The sequence below is a fragment of the Nomascus leucogenys genome, unplaced genomic scaffold (genome assembly GCF_006542625.1).
Source record: "Nomascus leucogenys isolate Asia unplaced genomic scaffold, Asia_NLE_v1 Super-Scaffold_544, whole genome shotgun sequence".
Taxonomy (NCBI): Eukaryota; Metazoa; Chordata; class Mammalia; order Primates; family Hylobatidae; genus Nomascus; species Nomascus leucogenys.
In genome coordinates this window covers 948,209-971,958 of record NW_022095780.1, presented here as the reverse complement: position 1 = coordinate 971,958, position 23,750 = coordinate 948,209, and the positions used below count along the sequence as shown (strand labels likewise).

Below are 23,750 nucleotides of genomic sequence, written 5' to 3'. Positions count from 1 at the left end.
GTTTGGGGCTAAGCAGGAGGACAGTGAGCAGCTTGTGATGGGGTTTAGGCAGTCAATACGGGGGTCAGACTAGGCTTCAGGAAAGTCAGCCTGGTACCTAGGGAGGCCTGGGAGCACCAGGCTCAGCGTCAGGGAGGCTCCTGAACTCTTTCCTGTCTGGTGCTCATCGCCCCTTTACGGGCCACCTGGCTTTGGTTGTGATGTTTCCATCTTGCTTTTAGACCAAAACCAGTTGCTGAATCCATGCCCAGGGCCTGGGACCTGGCTTTGCTCTCTGCTGGCCTCCCTGTGCTTGCTCATCGAGTCTTTCCCACTTGTCATTTTCAGCTTCCATGCTGTACCCAGGATCCCACCATAGGAAGGAAGCCAGTTCACTCTGCTACATCGAGTTTATGCTTCTCTGTTGCTTTTCTGCACCATGCAGACCCACTCAGGGACTAGGGGAGCCTGCTGTAGTGATGGGTCTCATGCCTGAGCCTGACCCTTCTCTCACCCTGCAGCCCTGCACTGGAGTCCTGGGATATGAGAAGCTGGCAATTCAAGGCCTGACAGCAGGCTTAAGCCAGTGTCTAGAGGCATGGAACTGTGCCTCTAGTTCCATTTATTTTTTTGAGTAGGAAATATGAACAATGGATTCAAACTTCTCCTTGGAAGTTCAAATGACAGGAGGAGAAGCCTGCTATGCTAACATGGATCAAAGGGATGGAGACTTTTGAGTGTAAAATCATCCACCACCTTCTCCCAATACCCACTGCTTGAACAGACACAAATCTCCCTCCTTCCAGGACCATCTTGCAAGGCTCCTGTCTGCTTCTGTTCTCCTGAGACAGGGCAGCGGTCCCTTGTCTCTTAATCTTGAGGTGAGCTCTGAAATACCTTGAGACGGCTTCCCAGAGCAGCATGGAGCAAAGCCCACAAGTCATTTTCCACCTTGCCCAAATCCAGGAATACACACATTTGGCAGAAACCCCAAACTCCTTTCACACATTCCCACCACAGCGAGAATAGGAGACTCTGCCCCTTTCTTCCACTTTACCAGTTGTGTGCTTTTGGGCAAGTTTCTTAACTTGGGTGAGTTTCCATTTCTTCATGTCCAAGTAATAATAACCACTTCATTGCAGATCAAGTGCAAAATATAAAAAGGCAATTCTTAATGCATTGTCTTCTGTTAACATTGCTATGACCACAGTAGTTGTCACAAGCACTATTTATGGAGAGGGAGAGCTAGAAGTGACATTGTGGGTGAACAGCATGTTTCCTATATTTGATGGCATAGGAACCATGTGGCATAAGGGAAAGTGCACCAGGTTGGGGGCCCATCTGGGTCCACCATTGACTTCCTCCGTGCAGACATGCCCCTTGAACCTTAAAATAGACATAGTAAAAGTCTGCTGGCTCCTGGCTGTGTGGCTCTGGGTAAGTGACTTCACATTTCTGGGTCTTAAGTATCTCATCTGCAGTGTAGACATATTCATGCCACTCCATAGATGACCTGGGATCAACGCATGGGCAGTGCTCGGCATAGAAGCTGGAGTGGAGAAAGCATTCAGTAAGCTCCAAGGAGCTGGGAGAGGTGGTGCTAGGTCTACCTGCAGGAGGTGCTTGGGCCCCTGGGAGTATAGCAGCAGAGTTCTTCCATACCTGTATTCTGGGCAGATCTGGCCTGAGCTCTGCTTCTGCCTGGGCCTTGTCTCTACTGGTGCTTGTGTCCCATCCTAGGGGCCTCCCTCTGGGTAACCACAGTGACCACCAAGCCCTTGCCTGCCTGTTTATGAGGTGGGCTACTCTTTGTGTGCATTCTCAGATTTAGGCAGGACAGGCACATGTTTACTTGCAGGTGAGACCTGTAACTAAGCTTCCAGTGAAGTCACCTGCAGGTGATCTAACACACACGTGGCATCCCCATGGGGAGGAATCCTGGAAACAGCTTGAACCTCTGGCATCCCACCATCCAGAGGACCATCAGGATTTTAGAGATGCCGTTTATGGTCTTCTCAGTGTGGCAGACCCTTGCTTCTCCCCAGAGTGAGGGAGGAAGCTGAGGACCTTGGGTGAATTTCTTTTATAATTTTGGGTGAATTTCTTAATGTCCAGGTGTCCTTGGCTGAGAAATGGTAGACTAGGTTCATTCCAAGCAGATGACATTATTTGTGTGCATAGCGGGGCATGTGGAAGGCAATTCCAAGAGAGGAATTTTAGTATTCTGAGTTATTGCAGTGTTATTGTTAAAGCCCATAGCCTATGGCCCTGCAAGAGTAGTATTTTGAAAGGTTTCCTTCTTTGTTTTGTTAAAAATCCATCTTATCCTTTTATTGTTGCAGTATCTTAGCAGACAGCCATTTTCAGGTGGTCGATAATCAGCCTGGGAGAGCTATGCTGCCCGTCTCTGCCTCATGTGAGGAAGGAAAGGGGCTTGGAGGAGTTTCAGTGGGATGGACCTGCTCATCTCCCCCAGTACAGCATTGTCATGGGGGTGGGATTTGGTGGTAATAAATCACCTTCAGAGATGGGTGGCAGGACAAGAGCCTCATCTTTCTGTGACAATTATTCGCATTCAAGGATCCCAAGAGGTGGCAGGACAGGCCTGACTGCCTTGATCTGAAGAGCCCAGACCAACTCTAAAAGGTTTAGACATTGAGCTTATGTGGGAGATTGGCTCATGCATGGGTGGTTTAAAAATCCATTCTGGGCCGGGCACAGTGGGTGACGCCTGTAATCCCAGCAGTTTGGGAGGCCAAGGAGGGTGGATCACCTGAGGTCAGGAGATTGAGACCAGCTGGCCAACATGGCAAAACCCTGTCCCTACTAAAAATATAAAAATTAGCCAAGTGCAGTGGTGCACACCTGTAATTCCAGCTACTTGGGAAGGCTGAGGCAGGAGTACCGCTTGAAACTGGGAGGCAGAGGTTGCAGTGAGCCGAGACTGCACCATTGCACTCCAGCCTGGGTGACAGAGTGAGACTCAGTCTCAAAAAAACAAACAAAATATCCATTCTGACTATAATTGCATAGTGAGACACTATGTGTAAATGTGTACATGTATCTGCATGTGTGTAGTTTAGTCACTAAATTACTCCACCTGTATGATGTCACAATGCAATATGTACTCTTTCCAGGTTGACAACAATCTAAAATCACATTTGCTCTGTCCTTTTTTTTACTTTGATTTTTATTTATTTCTTCTATTATTATTATTATTATTATACTTTAAGTTTTAGGGTACAAGTGCACAATGTGCAGGTTTGTTACATATGTATCCATGTGCCATGTTGGTGTGCTGCACCCATTAACTAGTCATTTAGCATTAGGTATATCTCCTAATGCTGTCCCTCTCCCCTCCCCCCACCCTACAACCGTCCCTGGAGTGTGATGTTCCCCTTCCTGTGTCCATGTGTTCTCATTGTTCAATTCCCATCTATGAGTGAGAACATGCGGTGTTTGGTTTTTTGTCCTTGTGATAGTTTACTGAGAATGATGGTTTCCAGTTTCATCCATGTCCCTACAAAGGACATGAACTCATCATTTTTTATGGCTGCATAGTATTCCATGGTGTATATGTGCCACATTTTCTTAATCCAGTCTATCGTTGTTGGACTTTTGGGTTGGTTCCAAGTCTTTGCTATTGTGAATAGTGCCGCAATAAACATATGTGTGCATGTGTCTTTATAGCAGCATAATTTATATTCCTTTGGGTATATACCCAGTAATGGGATGGCTGGGTCAAATGGTATTTCTAGTTCTAAATCCCTGAGGAATCGCCACACTGACTTCCACAATGGTTGAACTAGTTTACAGTCCCACCAACAGTGTAAAAGTGTTCCTATTTCTCCACATCCTCTCCAGCACCTGTTGTTTCCTGATTTTTTAATGAACACCATTCTAACTGGTGTGAGATGGTATCTCATTGTGGTTTTGATTTGCATTTCTCTGATGGCCAGTGATGATGAGCATTTTTTCATGTGTTTTTTGGCTGCATAAATGTCTTCTTTTGAGAAGTGTCTGTTCATGTCCTTTGCCCACTTTTTGATGGGGTTGTTTGTTTTTTTCTTGTAAACTTGTTTGAGTTCATTGTAGATTCTGGATATTAGCCCTTTGTCAGATGAGTAAGTTGTGAAAATTTTCTCCCATTCTGTAGGTTGCCTGTTCACTCTGATGGTAGTTTCTTTTGCTGTGCAGAAGCTCTTTAGTTTAATTAGATCCCATTTGTCAATTTTGGCTTTTGTTGCCATTGCTTTTGGTGTTTTAGACATGAAGTCCTTGCCCATGCCTATGTCCTGAATGGTATTGCCTAGGTTTTCTTCCAGGGTTTTTATGGTTTTAGGTCTAACATGTAAGTCTTTAATCCATCTTGAATTAATTTTTGTATAAGGTGTAAGGAAGGGATCCAGTTTCAGCTTTCTACATATGGCTAGCCATTTTTCCCAGCACCATTTATTAAATAGGGCATCCTTTTCCCATTGCTTGTTTTTGTCAGGTTTGTCAAAGATCAGATAGTTGTAGATATGCGGCATTATTTCTGAGGGCTCTGTTCTGATCCATTGATCTATGTCTCTGTTGTGGTACCAGTACCATGCGTTTTGGTTACTGTAGCCTTGTAGTATAGTTTGAAGTCAGGTAGCGTGATGCCTCCAGCTGTGTCTTATTTGAATCAAGAAGATTCAAATATTAGATAATGAAATGAATCACCTATACAGTCCCAATACTGTATGATTCACAGGGAATTTCTTGCATCCTTTGTTTTCAGAATCAAAGAGCACACAAGGTGTGTTCAAATTACCAAGGAAGGGCCAAAGCTCAGTGAGGTCAAGGACGGCAGACATGGGACAAGGATGCAGGCATTTTCATTCCTTGTTCAGGGCTTTTTCCAGGATGCCATGAGGCTCACTGGGGCATGGCTTTATTTAATGACGTCCTGGCTCCCTTTTCTCTCTATGATTCCATGAGGGAGGGACAGAGGGTGCACTTGTCATGCTGTCAGAAGCAGATGCTCAGTGTGGAGACTCAGGGGCCAGGGGGCTCTTCACTTCTCCAGCCCCCACACGTTGAACCTCCCTGTTAGCTCTGCCGCCTCCCGTGGGGTAAGTGTTAAGACCCTGAAAATGAAGGGGTTACAAGTTCTTTTGTGAGGCCCTATAATAAAGGAGAGCTAATAAAGGCTTTGCCCCACCTTCTGATGGGATTTTAGAGACAAGTACCCCAATGGGAGGGGGAGTGGCTGGAATGAGGAGAGGAAAAGGCGGTGAAACCAGGGGATCGTGAGAGATAAGACAGGGATGCAGCCTTCAGGCTCTGACTAGGATGTGGCCATGGTCACAGTGGGATTTCCCGGCATCCCCTGGTGAAATCTGCCCCAGAGCTTGGATTAAAAAGGACAGTAGTGGTGCACTGAAGAAGACCAGTGTTTGAGGCTTAGGTTAATTCACTCATTCCTTCCTCTATTTCATATTTATTGTTCTTCACTGGTTACTAAAGATGTAAATATGAGTATTTATGAGTACCCGTCCTGTCCTTGAGGAGCTCAAGGTCTAGTGGGAGGACTATAAATATGTAAATAAATGATAGCAACAGAGTGACAAGACCCTATGATAGGATGCACCAAAGTGTCTGAGGGGCAGAGATGTAGAGCAATTGATAATGCCAGGCAGGAATGCGGGGAGAGGGCCAGGAAAGCTTCAGATTGGGGTTGAAATTCGAGCCGATTTGAGTACGAGGAGGGAAGAGCTCTGTCATTTCTGGTTACTGTGTCATCTCAGGAAGCTGATTCCTTAGAGATACAGTGGAGATGATCATACTTATCTCAGAAGAAAGAGCCACGTGGCAAGTATGAGGATTTGCCAAGAAAAACATCCTGGGCCCCCATTGGACCAGATCTAGTCCTTCCGCCCCTGCCGACTGGCTGGAGCTCCGGCCCACCACCAGGCACCCTTCTGCCTTTCCTGGGGTGGGCAGAGGGATCACGCACCTCTGAGTGCCAGCCAGGGAAGCAACTTGCAATGTCCTGTGTCTCCCAGCACCTCTTCCCAGCTTCCCCTGACCACAGGCTGAAGGTGTCTTAGGAAGGACAAGGCAGGTGAATCCTCAAGTTGAAAACAGATCTGGACTGAGGGCAGGATGGGGTGGACACAATCACTACTTTTATTTGTCCTCACACTGAGGATCATACTCCGGTCTCCCACATGGATCTCCGTGGGAGCCAGTCCACGGAGCACAGCCGAGAGGCAGCCCAGGCTTAGTCAGAGCCACAGACCGTGGGTGAGGCTCCTGCTCTTCTGCTGCAGAGAGCTGCCTTCTGGACTCTGAGGCCGATCCGCCTGGGCCACCCTGCAGTCACAACTCCAGAAGACAGGAGGCGGGAAGAGGGAGGCTCTACTCTCCTTATCCACAGCGTTGTCTGTGCTGCTGGCCTGTCCCTGTCCCCAAATAAGAGCAGATGCACAACAATGCCTCAATAAATATGCCGGCGGATTCAGTCTGAACTTAATTCATTTCCACACCCCTGGCGTGAGTGGTACCCTGTGCAGGGCAGAGACGAATGAGGCACTGTAATCAGTGCCATGACCTTCAGGCCAGAAGCATTGGTAACCTGGGCCCCTGGCTCTCCCCTGCGGTGACCTCAGCTGCTCCTGTCCTTAGCCCAGTGCCCAGCTTCAGAACAAGTGGTCAAAAAAATCCCATCTGCAGGCACTGTGGGGCAGCGCGCCCCCGCGTTTTAGGTTTTGGTATTGCCGGGATGCCTGCCTGGCCCAGGCCTTTCAGGCTTTGAAAAAGAGCGTTTTGGGGATTCTGTCTTAGAAGCACGCCAGGACATTTTAGGACTGAGTTCAATCCTGTCACTTTACAGACGGGGATAGGGATGCTATGGAGGTCTGCCCAATATCCCAGAGGGGCGGAACAAGAATGTAAGCCCCAGTTTTGGGGGCTCATTTTGTCTCTGGGCTGATCCAGTCAGATTCATTCTCAGGCCTCACAGAGACACTTTACATTGAAAATAAAGAACAAAAAACAGTCAAAAAGTAAAGAAAAACTAAAAAGGGAACAGAGCAACTCCGGAGCTCGCCATTGAGGACTCCAGGAGTCTGCACCGCCTCCTCTCCCCTCCTCTGCCCTCCCCTCCTCTCCCCTTCCCTTCTCTTCCCTTCCATGTTTGCTTCCTGAAAGGCTCAGCAAACACTCCCTGGCAGCCTGTTTTGTGCTGGGCAATGCTACAGGTACCAGGTTTTTTTTTTTTTTTTTTTTTTCATGCCTTACAGGTGGACGAACACTTCCTTTGGAGAAATTTTACATAAGAGGGAGATAACATTTTCCACAATTTAGATCAGCCCAGGCCCAGGGTCCGCCTTAAAACTATTAAATAACAGAGCCTAGGGCCCATGCGGGCGCCCTCCTGGCCGGCCCTGGGCTCTGTGAAGGGCTCCCTGGGTGTTCTCACTTGCACCACCCTGGCAGGGAGGGATGGGGTTCCCATCCTCCCCACCTCACCTGGTGGAGACCCCTTGGTCCTTGGGTGAGGTTCTGCTTCCACACCCCCAGGCTGCTGTGCTCTGATGGGGTCTGAGATCAAGCCCAGCTCCTTCATTTCATTTCTGAGGAACATGAGGCCAAAAGAAGGGGCTGCTGTCTAACGGCACCTGCCCAGAAGTCCCATCCTTATGGAACCAGGCTCCAGCCCCCCAGTGGCCCTTCATGTTATTTTGTGTTTCTGGTACATAGATCTCCTGCTGTGGGTTGGGGGCACTCCTGGCTGAGAATGTGTCTGCCGGTTCTGAGGCCTGGACATTTGCTGCGTTTCACTCGGAGCCAAGGCTAATAGGGGCCAATGCCCTTCAGGAAGTCATTCCCTTCAGGGATGGAACAATGGCTCTCCCCTCTGGAGGCATGACAGAGAGCCCTGCAGAGGTGCCTGTGCCTAAGAGAGACTTACTCTGTGCACTTCCAGGGCTCTGTCTGATTGTATTTAGAAAAGTAAAAAACAAGAGTGAGTTTAGAAGAGGCTGCGAGAGGCCAAAGGCATGATGCCAAATATTCATTGCAACTTGAGCTGGGAATTGAGACTGGAGCCCCAAAGTGTACATTCTGGGGGGCTCTTTAAAGCAGCTCAGCTCATTCAGGAGCACACTGGACTCAGGCAGCAACAGAAACAGGGACACAGAGCATCTTCCCAAGCCACCTGTCAGTTGGGAAAAAGCTTGGCATGTGGTCTCTATCTTTCAGCACTTTTGTTTTTATTATTTTTTACATTTATTACCTGTAATTAACATTCACTATTCTTGGAATTAGTATTCAACAAATTCAAGCAGGATCCAGGGAAAGGCAAAAGGCAGCTAAGCATTCAGGAATATCCATGAACAGGGGCCCTGCCTTGCTCCAATTGCACAGAAATATGTTTTTTAGAAGGATCATAGAAGAATGAGTGCTGGCTGATAGGCATATCAAGAATGCCATTTATGAATTGCTAGCCTGGGGGAAATGTGCTTCACCTGATGATTTTCATTTTTCTTTCATTCCTAAAATAGACCCGCTTGCGCCTTATTATACACATTGTCAGCTTGTTGTATTAATCAATTGAAATAGCGTAAGAGTAAATGCTTGAAAACTATACTGTCCTACTGAAATGTGACCTGTTGGTGTTATTGCTTGAGGAGGCGTAAAGGAAAAGGGATAAGGTGCATTACCATCTGGGTGAATAAGCAGGAGAAGGCTAGTGCTGGGTGTGGTAAGAAAGAAGTCATTAGGTGGAAAACAGAGCAGCAGATTGGCTGCGTTTATGTCCCTCTGAAAATCAGCTTGGGGCTTGGTTTCTAGTCTATTCCCATCTCCAGATACTTAGGAGACATTCCCTTGACTAGGAAAGGAAAGTGGAATATCACAAAATTCTGAGACCCCTTTGAAAAGGCAGTACATGGAGAAGTAAGGAAGTTAAAAAAAGGCTTTTATCAGCTCTTCACCTTTGGTGCTAAATTCATTCAACAAATATTTATTGAACACCTACTACAAGCCACACATTCCTTTAAAGGCCTTGGGATACTTCAAGATCCCTGCCTTCCAGGAGCTTATATTTTAGATCCCAGATCTGCCATCCTTCTCTGGTTTCTCTTTTCCTTCTTCATCTGTATTTGATACGCAACACCTATTCCAGGGATCAGAGCAAATGTCACACTTTTTCTCACCAGAATGGCAGAAAAAAAAGTCTGCAGGTCCCTTGCTGCATATGGCAGATGGTATTTCTAATTCCCGGTGGAACATCCCCTATGGATACAACAGAAGAGAGCTGACATTTAACTCATATAGTGCAGAGAATAGAAGATGACCCTAGCCCACAGCCAAGGGTTATTTATTCTGACAATGCTAAGTATTTTTGGACAAGTCCCAGTTTAACCGAACTTTGACTTCTTAGCTTTAAAACAGGAACAATAATTTATATCTGAAATATTGCCAGGAGGACAATAGGGTGTGTTTTATGGATGCTCACCTGGCCCATCTAGGCCCTAAAAAGCCCATGCAGATCTTAAATCAGGGTCCTTGAGCCTCCTGGTGAGAGATGTGCACTAGAAGGAAGCAAAGGGAGTTTTGGAAAAACAGAAGTGGTCCAGAATGGGACAGGTCTTGGTCTCTAAGGAAATTAGAAGTATTAACCCATTCTCAGCTTATGGCCCAATTTTTAGTTTTATGTCCTACAATGAAAAGGAGAAAATAAAACCTCTCTCCTCACCAGGACCTGTGGGCTTGTAAGTCACGAATGACCACCTAAATTTTTTATAACAACAGGACATTGGGCAAGAGACGGTTGAAAGAAAGATCTTACTTATGTCAGATCTGGAAATGCCACGTACAATGACTTTAAACAACAACAACAACAGCAGCAACAACAACAGCAGCAACAACAACAACAACACAGTGTGGGTCTTGCATGATTATGAAAACACTCTTGCACAGCATCCAACCTCCAAACCGGGTCTAATCTCTGATTCTGTATCATCTCAGCCCTGTCACAGCTTGGAGGAGACAGCAAAGTGAAGAAGGTGGGGGGTCCACCTTTAGTCAAGACAGAAGAGCCCCCAGCCTGGAAGCGTGGAGACCTGGATTCTGGTCTTACTTCTTCCAATATCTCATCATGTCTCCTTAGACAACTCATTTAACTGGTTACACTTCAGCTTGCCCATCTGTAAAATGTGTTATATGTGCAAGCAGAGGGAATATTATAAGTCCGAAGACCTACTATAACCATAAAGATTGATTGCACAGTGTTAAATTAACACTTTCTCTGGACTTTGGTTTACTTTTTGTAGAGTATGGGGCTGCTATAGACAATCTCTGATTCCCTTCCAGCTCTGACATTCATATGACTATAACTTTCTTCTGAAAACTTTTCTCAGACTGCAGTGAGTGCTTGCCACTTGTATCAGAGCAAGCATACCCCTTTGTCTTGTGTCAAGATCTTTATAACACTTATTTAACTTTTAAAAAACTCCACAGGGGAGATCAAAATTGTCCAGGCTGAGCCCCACGTGGCCCACCTGCACCCACTACCAACATACAGACACACCTACACACTGTCCATACAGACACACACATAAATGGAATTCCTGCACGACCTTCCCCAGGGCTAACCAGGAGACATGTACCTGAGTTTGTTTGGACCAAACAAAAGAGAACAGCAAACAGAAAAAAGACTTTCATGTTTTAAGGTAAATTGAGCCTCCCTGCCCTCCCATGAAGGAGAGCAAATATGATGAATGATGGAATGAAATGGAGCGGAGAAGGCACAAAATGGGACATTTATAGGTTTTTGGGAATACTGATCAGCATGAGCATATTTATCTGCTCTACTGAGTAAGGCTGTGGGCAGAAGGTTACTGACTACTCTTCCCTTTCTGCCTAAAAATATACTGGCTTCCTGATATGCAGAGAAGCAGGGATCAACCAATAATTCCATACATGAATACTGAAGAGGAAAGTGAACCAACGTTGAGGTGTGGCTACTTAGTGCCAAGCGCCGTGCTAGGTGCTAGAGACATGGTTGTGTAAAGATATATTTTCTGCCTTCAGAAAGCTGTGGTGTCCACCACAGTTGCGCAGATAAATAGCTTATTTCGCAGCAACATGACTCCCCTACCAACAGAAACATCGGCCCATGTGCATTAGGAGACACGTGCACGAACGTTCACTGCAGCATAGTTCCTTGCAGCCAAGAGAATGCAACCAAATAGTGATTATGACAACAATAAAACACATAATGTATTTCCACACCACCACAAGAAGAGAAAAACAAGAAGATGTGTACAACAACGTGGATGAACCTCACAAACGCTATGCTGAAAGAAAAAAAAACAGAGACAACATACCACATTATTCCAAAAATTTGGCAAAATGCATCTATCTATGAAGAGCCAGGATGTTGTCTACTCTGGGGGAAGATGACAGGCTCTTCTCTCATTTGATGAAGTTATCCACTGTTGGAGGTGACAGTCTAGTGAGGGATGCAGAGAGACCCCGGCAACAGCAGGGCTGTGTCATCCTGGGCCGGAGGGAGCTTTGTGGGCTCTGGGATGCCGGGGGTTGGGAAAACAGAGTCTGCAAGGACACGATATTTTTGTGTGTGGGTTTATATAATGTGTGGTATTAAAACACACAGTTGATAAAGCTGCACATTTTGCCCCTATTTGATTTTAGTCCCGGCATCACTTAGAATTATTTCCCTTAAAATTCTCTTAAGCAAAAGGGGCAAGTGAGAAGGATGTCTTCTCTCCTATCCCCCTGGGCTTCAGAACAATTGCTATTAGCTTCTTATTAATACTTCCAGAGGTGCCCCATGTGTATGGAAGCAGACATGAATACATACCCCATTTTTATGTAGGTAATTACAGACTCTAGATATTATTCTGGACTTGCCTATGTTACTTGTTATGTCTTGCAGAGCTTTGTTATTCTTCAGAGCACCTTCATCATATTTTCTGCAAGCTGTCTTCTGCCTTGTTTAACCTGTCTACAACAACCATATGTCACCACGAGTCTTACCTAGACATGGATTTTGAAAAAGAGACATCAATCAGTGGCCTTGGACTTTCTGCATGGGCGAACAGTGCGAGCATCTCAAAGAGGAAGGGGCTAGGTGTTCGTTTTGAACTTTCCACCTTTGGAGAGATTAAGCAGGACAATGTCCCCTGGCAGGGACTCTCTGACTCACAGACCTTTCTGTACCTTGCAAAAGCACCTTTGAAGTTAGGACTTGGAAATTGGGCACTCCAAGCTGCTTTTGACCCTCTGCCAAAAAAAAAAAGTTGCCTTAAATGTTAGCCATGTACTAAGTAACTGTAATGTAGTTTTGAATATTTGTGAGGGTCCAACTCAGTACTTTAAAAAATTGATTAAAATGTGAAATTTTTTCTCTGTGGAGCATTTGTTCTGAAGACATCTCTGAAATCTCTCATTAAAAAAAAAAGAAAGGAAAGCAGTTCCATTTGCCCCTTAGGGAAATTGCCTTCCACACCAAGATGATACCCTAACTTCAAGGGTCCCAAGGAATAATGATAATTCTGAATGTATCCTGTGCACCTGTGCATGGACAAAGTGGCTGTATGATACATGAATAATTGTTTGATAAAAACACTGAGTTTGGATATTCAAATATTTGAGTCATTTTTTAAAAGTCACTAAGATAACTTATAGATAAAACAATAAAATGCATATTTCATGCTTTACATTCATTCTTTCTATTTACACTACACCTTATTTGGAAAGGATCCAAGGTAAAAGTGGATGGCATATTTTTTCTAGCAGTACAGTCACTAATCAAATCACTGTGAAATTATAGTTAAGAAAATTTCTGTATAGTTGGAAACAATAAACTATGGTGGAAAATAAATTCATTTGGGGGATAAATAAATTAATAGTATCAAATTTTATCATGTACCTTCTCCTCCAGACTTGAATCCATTTCCAAATCACAGACCCAGAAAACAATCCCCAAGGAACTATTTCGTGGATAATTCTGAAGAATAAGGCATATCATTTCAAAGAAATCAAACTAGGAAATCAAGCTTATTGGCTAATTCTGTTAATATCTGGTCACAGGTTCATAGGTTCATCTAATTGCAGATTTGAAATGAAATAGAGTTCAATTTGTCCCAACACACAAGATAATTATTCTGATGTGCATCATACTCATGAATGGAAAAGAAGAGTGTAAGGAGAAGAGAGGAAAGATAAGATACCTTTGGGTTTGCAAACATTTGGTAGTAGAAAAAATGTTTCTGTGTTTTAAAAAATATTGATACAATTCAACAACAAAAAGACAAACAACACATTTACAAATGGACAAAGGACTTAAATAGACTTTTCCAAAGAAGAAATTCAAATGGCCAGCAAGCACACGAAAGATGCCCACTGTCATTAATCATTAGAAAAACGCAAATCAAAACCACAATGAGATATCACTTCACATCTATTAGGGTGGTCATAAAAAAATAAAACTTCAGAAGCAGTGGCTCTCACCTGTAATCCCAGCACTTTGGGAGGCCAAGGCGGGTGGATCACAAGGTCAGGAGTTTGAGACCAGCCTGGCCAATATGGTGAAACCCCATCTCTACTAAAAATACAAAAATTAGCCGGGCAATTAGCCAGGCATGCTGGTGGGAGCTTGTAATTCCAGCTACTCAGGAGGCTGAGGCAGGAGAATCACTTGAACCCGGGAGGCAGAAGTTGCAGTGAGCCGAAATCGTGCCACTGCACTCCAGCCTGGGCACCAGAGCAAGACTCCATCTCAAAATGGAACAAAACAAAACAAAATTTCTGAAAACAGCAAGTGTTGTTGAGGATGTGGAGAAATTGTAAACTTCATATGTTGCTGGTGGCAATGTACAGTGGTGCAGCTGCTGTGGAAAAGTCTGGCAGTTCCTCAGAAAGTTAAACAATATGAGTTACCAATATGGCCTAGCAATTCAACTCCGAGGTGTATACATACAAGCGGTGAAAATAGGTGTTCAAACAGCAACCTGTACATGAGTGTAGTGTTCATAGCAGAATTAGTCACAACAGTCAACAGTGGAAGCAATGCAAATGTGCATCAGTTGATGAATGTATAAGCAAAGTGTGGCGCATCCATGCAATGCGATATTATTTGGTCACAAAAGGAAAAGAAGTACTGCCACATTCTCCAACATGGAGGAACCTTGAAAATCTCAGATTAAGTAAAATAAGCCAGGCACAAAATACCACATATTGTATGATTCCATATATATGAAATGTGCACAGCTGGCAAATCCAGTGGCTACTTACTGGTGTCTCCTTTTGGGATGATGAAAAAGTCAGCTGGGGGTTCTCCCTACTTTTTTATCCTCATGGACAATGCTAATGTTACTCCTCTTGCTCCACAGATTTTATTTATTTATCTTGGTCTCTCAAGAAAGAGGCAGGGTTTGCGTTCATGAATTTAATCTCTCTTTATGAAGGCATACTAACTTTCCATTTTGGTCTTATTATTTATTTCCATTTTGGTCTTATCAACTAAGGGAGATTCCCTGGGTGCAGAAAGTCATTTCCCATGACCCAAAGAGGTAAGAATAAGCCAGGTGAGAGCAGGTGAAGCCTGCAGGGTTGTGGTGACCACCACACGTAGGGACAGGAAGAAAAGATTAGAAGCGCCCATTACTTATGTCACACGAGGTGCAACGGGGTAGAATTGACTGAGCCTGCCCACCTGTCTCTTGCCCTGCAGACCTCAGGCATTGAAGAGAAGACAGGCTTCCTGATAACAGGGACTCTCTGAGCAATGGATGAGTCAGAAGGATCTAATCCCGAGGAAAGCTGCTGGGGTGCAGGGGAGGGAAGGACACTGCGTGGAAGGTGGGCGTGCAGAGTGGAACACAAGGCAGTCAGGTGTGCTGCAGTGGGTTCTGAGACAGCCTACATCAAGCTCCTGTCTAAGGACCTCTTCCCACCGCGGTACGACTGGTGGCCATAAAACCTCATCAGGCCTCAGGGGCCTGTACTAAAAAGCTGCTGTGAGAACAAAGAATGCATAACTAATGGAATTGCTGACTCAGGACTGACCTTGAGAACCCATTATACTGACTCAGTTGTCTCCAAGCAGGATGGCACATTTTTTTTTAATGTCTGTAATGTTTATTTATTTTTATTTTATTTTACTTTAAGTTCTGGGATACATGTGCAGAACATGCAGGTTTGTTACATAGATATGCATGTGCCATGGTGGTTTGCTGCACCCATCAACCCATCATCTATGTTCTAAGCCCCGCATGCATTAGGTATTTGTCCTAATGCTCTCCCTCCCCTTGTCCCCAACCCAGCACTGCAAATATTATAATACCAAAGAATGAGAGGGAAAAAAATCAGTTTCTACTTGTTTTTTATGAATCCAAGGTAGGCTTCAAAATCTCCCTGGGTAACATGCTTTAATGTCATACCACCTTTTTATAAAATTTTTATTTATTTTTTACTCACCACTATACAAACAAGGAGTCTTTTCATCTTACTGCCTAGGAAGTGCTTTCTTATGTTAACTCTGTGAGTTTCTGGGTGCAACTTAAGTCTACAACAGAATGTCTGTGATTATAATTAAGTGATATTTTTGTATATACATATATATTTTTAGGCACATTAATTTTGTTCTTACAAATGTATATTAACATTTAAGAGTAATGCAATAACTTGATGGTATTTTTAAAGGTACAAATATCTAAGAATCGCCAACAAATTTATTATTAGAAACCTTATTGTTTTTAAGCATACTTTTCACTGTTAATTTTATATCAAATATGTGAACATTGGTATCATAATTTTTAGGACAGATAATTATTTTGAAAATGTTATGCATTTTAATGGTTTTTCACTGTGTTATATTTATTATACCTAAGGAATATGAAATATCTCTGAGTAGATGTATTATAGTTTGCTAATATAGTGCTCCATTTCGAACTTTTTAGAGTTTTTTTTGGTTTCTCAAAGTGTTTTTTTATTTCCTAGGATAATTTCTGAGCAGAATAACTGAAACAATGAGAACAAGTATTTTATGTCTTACCTACATATTAAGATTGCTTTACAAAGAGGTTATTTAAGTTACCAGTGCTTCTGGTTTTGTATGTGAGGACTAGTTTCATACACCTTCGTTATCCGTGGGTATCAGCCCCATGTGAGTGTGCCCATATATAAATTGATTAAGGAACATCTTTGTTCAGAAAAAAAGCCTGGAAAGGTGGCATTCTGTAAAAGGCTCTGTGTACCTAGTTTCTTTCCTATACTGAGCCCCGGGATCCTGATTCTTACCCAGATATTATATTTAGGTTGGTGCAAAAGTAATTGCGGTTTTGACCATGATTTTCAATGGCAAAAACCACAATTACTTTTGTAGCAATCTAATACATAACAATATTTGCAGGAAGTTTTAATTTATGGGAATTAAAGAAAGCTGCAAAGAGAATAATGAGCTCAAAGTTTTGTGATGTGCAGTTTATTAATTAACTTTAGCCTAAAATAATTACCACTGATGAAGATTTTATGGACAGATTAGGCAAATATCATTATTTCTTCCCTATTTATTTATTAAAGACATCTATGAAACTTCTTTGAAGTAGAGATACCCTACAGAAAATTTTAAGACAAACAGCAGATTCTACCCACACTCATTCTTTGCCACCTCTCAGTTGCTTGCTTACCCTACCAAAGCAACCCACCACAGCTGGTCTGCATGAGCAAGTAGAAGTTAGCCGTCAGTGTAAAACTAGCAGAAGTGAAGTCGGCACTTTTAAAAACTGGAAGAGACTTAACTGAACTGGAATATGTGCGATTTCAATGGGAAAATGCAGTTTTTAAAAAATCAATATGTATTTATTCCTAATGAGATTTGAGAAACTATGGTCAGCAAAATGAGAATTAGATCCCATGAGAAAGTCACACGTTAAGAAAGAGACTGTTTGCACTTATAAGACTATTTAAAAATAATTAAAAATCTAATAACTGAACTTCAAAATCCAAAAATAGTAAAAAAAGTAGAAGGGCTCTACAGAAAGAGAAACTTATATAAAAATAAATATCTGCAAAGTAGAGAACAAAAGGGAAAAGCATGGAAATTATGGTTGAACTATAATGAGAGGATATCTCAAGGATAACTGGGGTTTAAGCAGGAGGCATTCCAGACAAAGGGAAGATAATTGATGGAGGAAAGAATATGTAAGGTTAGATATAAAAGGAGTACATGTACATGGATAAGAATAAACTAGTAACCTGGCTGGGCACAGTGTCTCACGCCTGTAATCCCAGCACTTTGGGAGGCTGAGGCGGACGGATCACCTGAGGTCGGGAGTTCAAGACCAGCCTGATCAACATGGAGAAACCCCGTCTCTACTAAAAATACAAAATTAGCCAGGTGTGGTGGTGCACACCTGTAATCCCAGCTACTTAGGAAGGCTGAGGCAGGAGAATTGCTTGAACCTGGGAGAATCGCTTGAACCCAGGAGGCGGAGATTGCGGTAAGCCGAAATCACACCATTGCACTCCAGCCTGGGCAAAAAGAGTGAAACTCTGTCTCAAAAAAAAAAAAAAGAATAAAGTAGTAACCCACTAAAACTACTAAATTTTACAGAAGAGAAAAAATGATCAATAAACAAATGAAAAAATGCTCAACTACACAATAATCAAGGGTGTGCCAGACTGATATCTGCAAGATGGTGGAATAAGAGGCTGCAGCCTTATCTTCCTTCCACGGATATACCAAAGAAATAACAACACACAGATCGGTTCTTTCTGAGAGAAAGGCAAAGACTAGTTGAAAGACTACTACACGTCAAGCAACTGAGAAAATATTCATGTGAAAACAGGTGGGAAGAGCTGAAACACACTCCCAGCACAATCCCTATCCCAGGCATAGCACCTCACAATTAATTGGTAAGGAAGTCCCAACTCCTAGCTTCTCCCTGAGGAGTGAAGGGTTTGGACCACACATATAGTACCCTGACCTTTATGCTTCCCACCCAGGGGTTTGGCTCCTAAATCACCCAGCTCGGGGTTGATAGAGCTGGGCATCTGCAGGTCTCCCTAAACCACAGACGCCAAAGAGATGGTTGGACACACACCTGCAAGCACTTTTGGCAGCTCTCTCCCTAGGCTTGGGCCAGAGCAGGCAGGCAAATGCCCACCTCCCGATTTCTACCTGCAAGGGGTTTATCTAACCATTTTCCCATCTGCTGCTTGAGGGTTGACTTCTGGGTCTGCATCTGGGAGCCAAAGGGGCAGGGTGAACAGTAGACCTGTGGGAGCCTGAACAGAGGTATAGGTAGGTAGGCACTGCGTCTGCTCCTCTTAACTAGCTCCAGCAAAAAATCCAGGTCTCCAGCTTCTCCCTAGAAGGAGAATACATCAAGCATAGTTTTATAGCTGCCACCTGGGGGACTGGCTCCTAAATCACTTATCTCTAGAAGTGAATGTGAGGCAGGAGAATTACAGAGGAAACTGGAAGTTGGATAATGGGTAGAATGAATAAAAGCAGAAACAGAAGCAAGGTGAAGGGGTGGGTGAGCAAGAAGCAAGATAAGAGGCAGAAGTGAAGCAGCCAAAACAAAAAGTGAGATAAAGAAGAGAGCAAGGACCCCATGGCCAGCAAGATCCAGACCAAACCAGGAAGGGGCAGCTCTTCAGCGATGGGCATGCACATTAAAGAGAAAAACTATCCTTAACAGGACGCCATATGACAATCAGCTCATTAAAGCTCATGCATATGGACTACCTATTATGCATGTACTTAAAATTATGGGATGGAGACAACGCACAAGCCCACAGAGGCTAAAGTAACTAAGCAACTCATCTATCAATCAAAAGGCAGGCACCGGCTAAAGATCAGGCAGCCTTGCGAAGAGAAGGAAAAAAAAACACATAAAAAAACCCAAGGTACACCGAAGCCATGCTGATCTCATTTGGCAGGAGTTAGCCCACTCTCCCCTCTCCAGGAGTGTAATACTGCGCTTCACACACTTTTGCTGCTTGCTTTGCTATTTGAGTATCACATCCAGTTCTTTGTTCAGGACACCAAAAGCCTGGAACTGCACAGCACCATCGGATCACAAATGGGGCTCTGCATTTTGTGACTTCCAAGGCCACAGAGAACAAATGGGTAGTTTTAAAGGGGCACAAGAGGACTTCCAGTGGGTGTTCTTCCGGGTTTAGCACAGAGAGAACAGGCAGTAATTCCCAGCTCCCAGTCTCTCCCAGAAGGCATTTGCCTGCACGCTGTCTCAGCTGCTGCTAGAGAACAGGGCTTTGAACTGGCCTGCATATAGGAGCTAATGGGGCTGATGGAGAATGCGTTTGACCACACACCTAACACCTTAACTACATTTCACAGTACTTAGAATAGAATGGACTCCATTGCACAGTACCTAGAATAGAAGTAGGTATTCAAAAAATAGTGTTTAAATAAAAGAACAAATTATTTGAATTCTTTCCAATAATTTATTATATCCGCATTTACTAGCACAAATTGTGTGATTTTGAAAATTCTGTTCATGTCAAGCTAAGTCATCTTCTGTAAGGTCACAGGTAGTATTTTTGTCATTTATTTTGCCACAATGAAATATTTGAACCGTCTGGCACAAGTGGCAATACCTCTGCTCCCTGCTGCTCAGACACTTCCACAAAAATCCTGCACCTGATGGGACAACGTGGTCCAGGAGAACAGGTAAGTGGCAGAGCTTTGTTTCTATATCAGCGACATCAGTTTTAATGTAAACAGCAGACATCTTTCTTTTTAGAGCAGTAGCCTACTTGTGTTTCCATATAATCACAGTATTCTTGACAGAAGCCTTCACTTCTCTTGCAGTCGACAACTTTTAAATCTGATGCAGGTTCTGCATTAAAAAAAATCCAACATTAGCTTCTTAAGACCATCTCCACAATCAAACAGTGGTCATTTCAGCTGTGAGGGACAGGGTGGGGATGGCATGGATATGAAACAGCTTTCCATAGTTAATAGCTTCAAGTTCCAAACTGAAACATCAACTCCAGATATATAGCTCTGCCCTGCTAAATCTCCTTTAACCAAAGGAAGGAATAATCCTGTCTCATAGGAATACTGTAAGACTAATTAACACATGCCTACTATTGCACCTGTTTATATTTGTTGTGCAATAATTGAGTTTTCTTTTTCCCTTCCCTTGGGAGGAGATCCAGATGAATGAGTCCTTTGGAACTGAGGGCCAATTAGAAAGGGATAGAAGGTTGGGTAGGATGCCGCAGGCATCAAATTCAGCAGGACTTTATTTGCTGGACGTCACAGCAATTTGCCAACACCCTCCTGTCTTTCTTGCTGTTGCCCACTGAGCTGCTAACCTAGTTCTCCCTGTCTTAGGATCAGCAATGAGCTTGGGATTAAAGAAGCATCTTGGAAACTATAGGCTCCTCCAGGCCCTTCTGGATTTGAAGCTGGTCCTGCCCAGGGATTTGGGGGCTGACCAGAAGCCTGGCCTTTCTGGAAGAGTCCAGAAGGGTGGCTGTGGGCTCAACTGTCCCTTGCCATTTCCTGCTACCTCCTTGCCTGAGTAGACTGACAATACAGTCTATTCTCTGCCCCCATTCTCGGGAAGCATTTCCCAGACCTCAGTGGACACCTGGAACTTAGCAGGTATTCAGTAAATTCCTTGAAGGGGAACGACCTCCAAAGCTAAGGGCATGGGGCTGTCACCTGGCAGGAGGCCATGTTTCCACCAGTGTCTCCTCTGGCTCCTGTTCTTGGAGGAAGTCAGCAATTACAGACATGGCCTCAGATAATTTGCCTTTTGACCCCTCAATACTCCCACATTCCACGAGGCCCTCAGTGATCCAGCCCCAGAGGAAGCTGTGAGACCCTGTGGCCTCCCTGACAGGCAGGGCAGCCCAATGCACCCACATCATGTCTTCCCCAAGCAATGACTGCTCACCCACCCCGACCACATAGACACCTTCCCATCTATTTGTTCCCTCTACATCTCCCCAGTGGATGCACTTGTTGCACGTGTTGGTCCCTGACTCACCTTGGTAAGGTGATGTGTGCAGTGGTAAGAGGTCCTGTTTCACTGGGTGGTGTAGCAGCTGAGACCCGTTTGTGCCTTGCCCAGGGGCTCCTTCCCCGAGTTCTCTGAGAGCCTCAGTGGCTGAGTGGTTCACATGTCTGGCTTGAGAGGATCCTGTGCAAGTGGAAACACATGGCTGAGGATGCTCTGAGGCCTCCACCTGGCAGACCCGTCAGCATGAGGTACCTACACTCTACCAGGTGAGTGAGCATGAGTGATTGGGTGGGGGAGTTGGGAAGGGTGCTAGTATTCCATGTGTGTGCACATTTGTGCACATGCGTTGTATGCACCTGTGTGTAGAGAGAGGAGAAGGTGAATGACCTGTAAGAAATGTATGCCATGAACAGTGAGTCTGAGCACCTCCTCAAAGCCAGCGCAGCCAGAGAATTTATTTCAAGTGCCACTAATGCAGTTGTTAAGATTCCCTAAAATGTAATGTTCTTCTCTGTAAGGGAAAGGGGACTGTTAAAAGGATAAGAAAATGGAGTTGGGGAGGGACCCTCTCCCCTGGGAAGCAAGTGCCATCAGCCAATTCAGAGTGCCATTTATGAACCCAGTTCAGAGACTCGTACCCAAAGCTTCACGAAGAATACGTGCTCCAAGGACTTCATCTCTCCCTGTCCAGCCTGGACTCCCATACCCCGGATGACCATTGCAGAGAGATTCTGGCACCCAAGCCCGGGTCACCTTTCCATTTTACCTGGAAACAGCAGGGCCACAAGGAGAAGGCTGGCAACAAATGGGAGCAATCATTGCCTCATATCTGCCAAGAGGACTGCAAGCCAGAAAGCACCCAGGGTGGGTGGGCAGGCAGCGGGGCTCCTTTGATGGAGTGGGGCTGGGTGTGTGGGCCCGGAGTGTGGGAAGAGCTGTGCTCCAGAATGACTTCTCATTCTCATAGGACAATGTGGACGTGCTCCTATGCCACTGCTGGTGGAACAAACACTTGAGCCACATATTTCAGGAAGTAAATAATACACCTGAATGCCTTGGGTGGGATTGGTGAATAAGCAAGAACAGAGAGAAACACAAAGATGAAAGGCATGGAGGGGCAGAACAAACATGAATTATCATAAAGTTGCCAATGTCCTCGAATGCTTCTCAAAAGCCCCCTGATGTTCTTGAGAACAGGGACATAAACTGCCATGTTGATTCTATCCTGTCTGCTGAGCGTTTTTATTTTAGTGTTAAAAAATCAAGCATAAGACACACAACATAACAGGTAGGACCTGGTTTTGCAAACTGTCCCTTCCTCAAGTTATACAGAGAGTTCCAAGGCTGCTCAAAATGTTCTTTTCTTTTTCTTCTTGTCTCTGAGGCTCTTTCCCTGTTTCTTGGTCCCCTCCACTTCTCCTTCCTCGCTTTGGACCCCCCTCCTTTCTATTTTAACTTATTTGAGTTGTCTTGATTTTTCTCTCCCCTTTCTGTTCTCCTTACCCCCAGACACCTCCTGTTGATGTCACTGGGTCCTTCAATTCTTTTAAAAAAGAAAAAAAAAATCTGTGTTTGAGTCTGGGTTTTCTCCTCTAGTAATATCCAAGCAGAGGACTTGTCTTCCCTTCTCCTTCATCGTGTAAACATTTTAACCAAGTGTGTGTTTCTTATTTGGCTGCATTAGCTCAGGCATGCATGTAACCCAGACAGGCTGCTCTGGACTTAACTAAAGTGATGAAGGCTTTGGTTGAAGAATTTTGTATTCACATAACATCCAATATAACATCAGCAATGTCTGGAAAAGACAGTGCTTATCTCATATGTCTCATTTGCATGTATATTTTAATCCAGACAGAGAAAACAACTTAGGTCATTTGTGTAAATAAAAATACTTATTCTCTACCTGGAAAAAGCTGGAAGCAAATGTAGAAAGAGGCAGCAATGACAATAGAGACCTGGGCATCCGGGGAAGCACCAACAAAGGACAGAAGGTTTGCAGCTGCGGACAGGTGCACACAGCAGCTGCCCTGGCAGCACGATGTGGAGGCCACTATCTTTTGGGTCTCAGGACAGATTCTCCACTGCAAAGCATGAGGTGCTGGTAAGGGAGAGCAGGAGCATCATTCACATCCTTTCGCTTTAAGGAATTAGGAAGTCTTCCAATTCCAGGAGCACAGGGGGACACTGTGGAGATTGGTGAAAACTGGCCCATGATAAGTTTCTTTAATCACTTACTGCATCAAATTCTGATAACTGGATATTGGAAGAACATAGATGGTCAAGAAAGGAGGTAGACAGCTGCTGCTACCTCAACCCTAAATGAAGATTTATTCAGTCATCTATGTACTCTGGGTATTTTTTATACTCTAGTTCAATGGCAATTTCTTACAGTTGTATTTGTAATTAAACTTGGAATGTGGATCTTTTATAAAAGTGATGGCAATTTTGGAGTATATTGGTAACTTATTTCTATATATTTTTATCTTCTCTATAAAAGGAAAGAAAACAAAAACAAGCCTATTGCACTATTCAGATATTAATAGTAATGAATTATTAATCAAAATCATGATTTAAAATATAACATCATTTGAGTAATTACCACCCAGGTAACGGAATCTTCTAAGTCATTAGAATTATTTGAAATAATTTAAATGAAGAAACTGAACCAAAAATAGTTAGATCTCACTTCCTTTGTCTATATCTTGAGATAAAGTAAGCCCCCTCTCCCATGCTTCTGAAAAGAACAATCTTAAAAAAGAGCAG

At 43.9% G+C, this 23,750-nt stretch overlaps 1 pseudogene; it reads right to left on the bottom strand.

The window, feature by feature from the left end:
- Positions 1-6,375: 6,375 nt before the first annotated feature.
- LOC115833671 lies at positions 6,376-21,814 on the bottom strand (annotated as a pseudogene).
- Between the last annotated feature and the right edge of the window lie 1,936 nt (positions 21,815-23,750).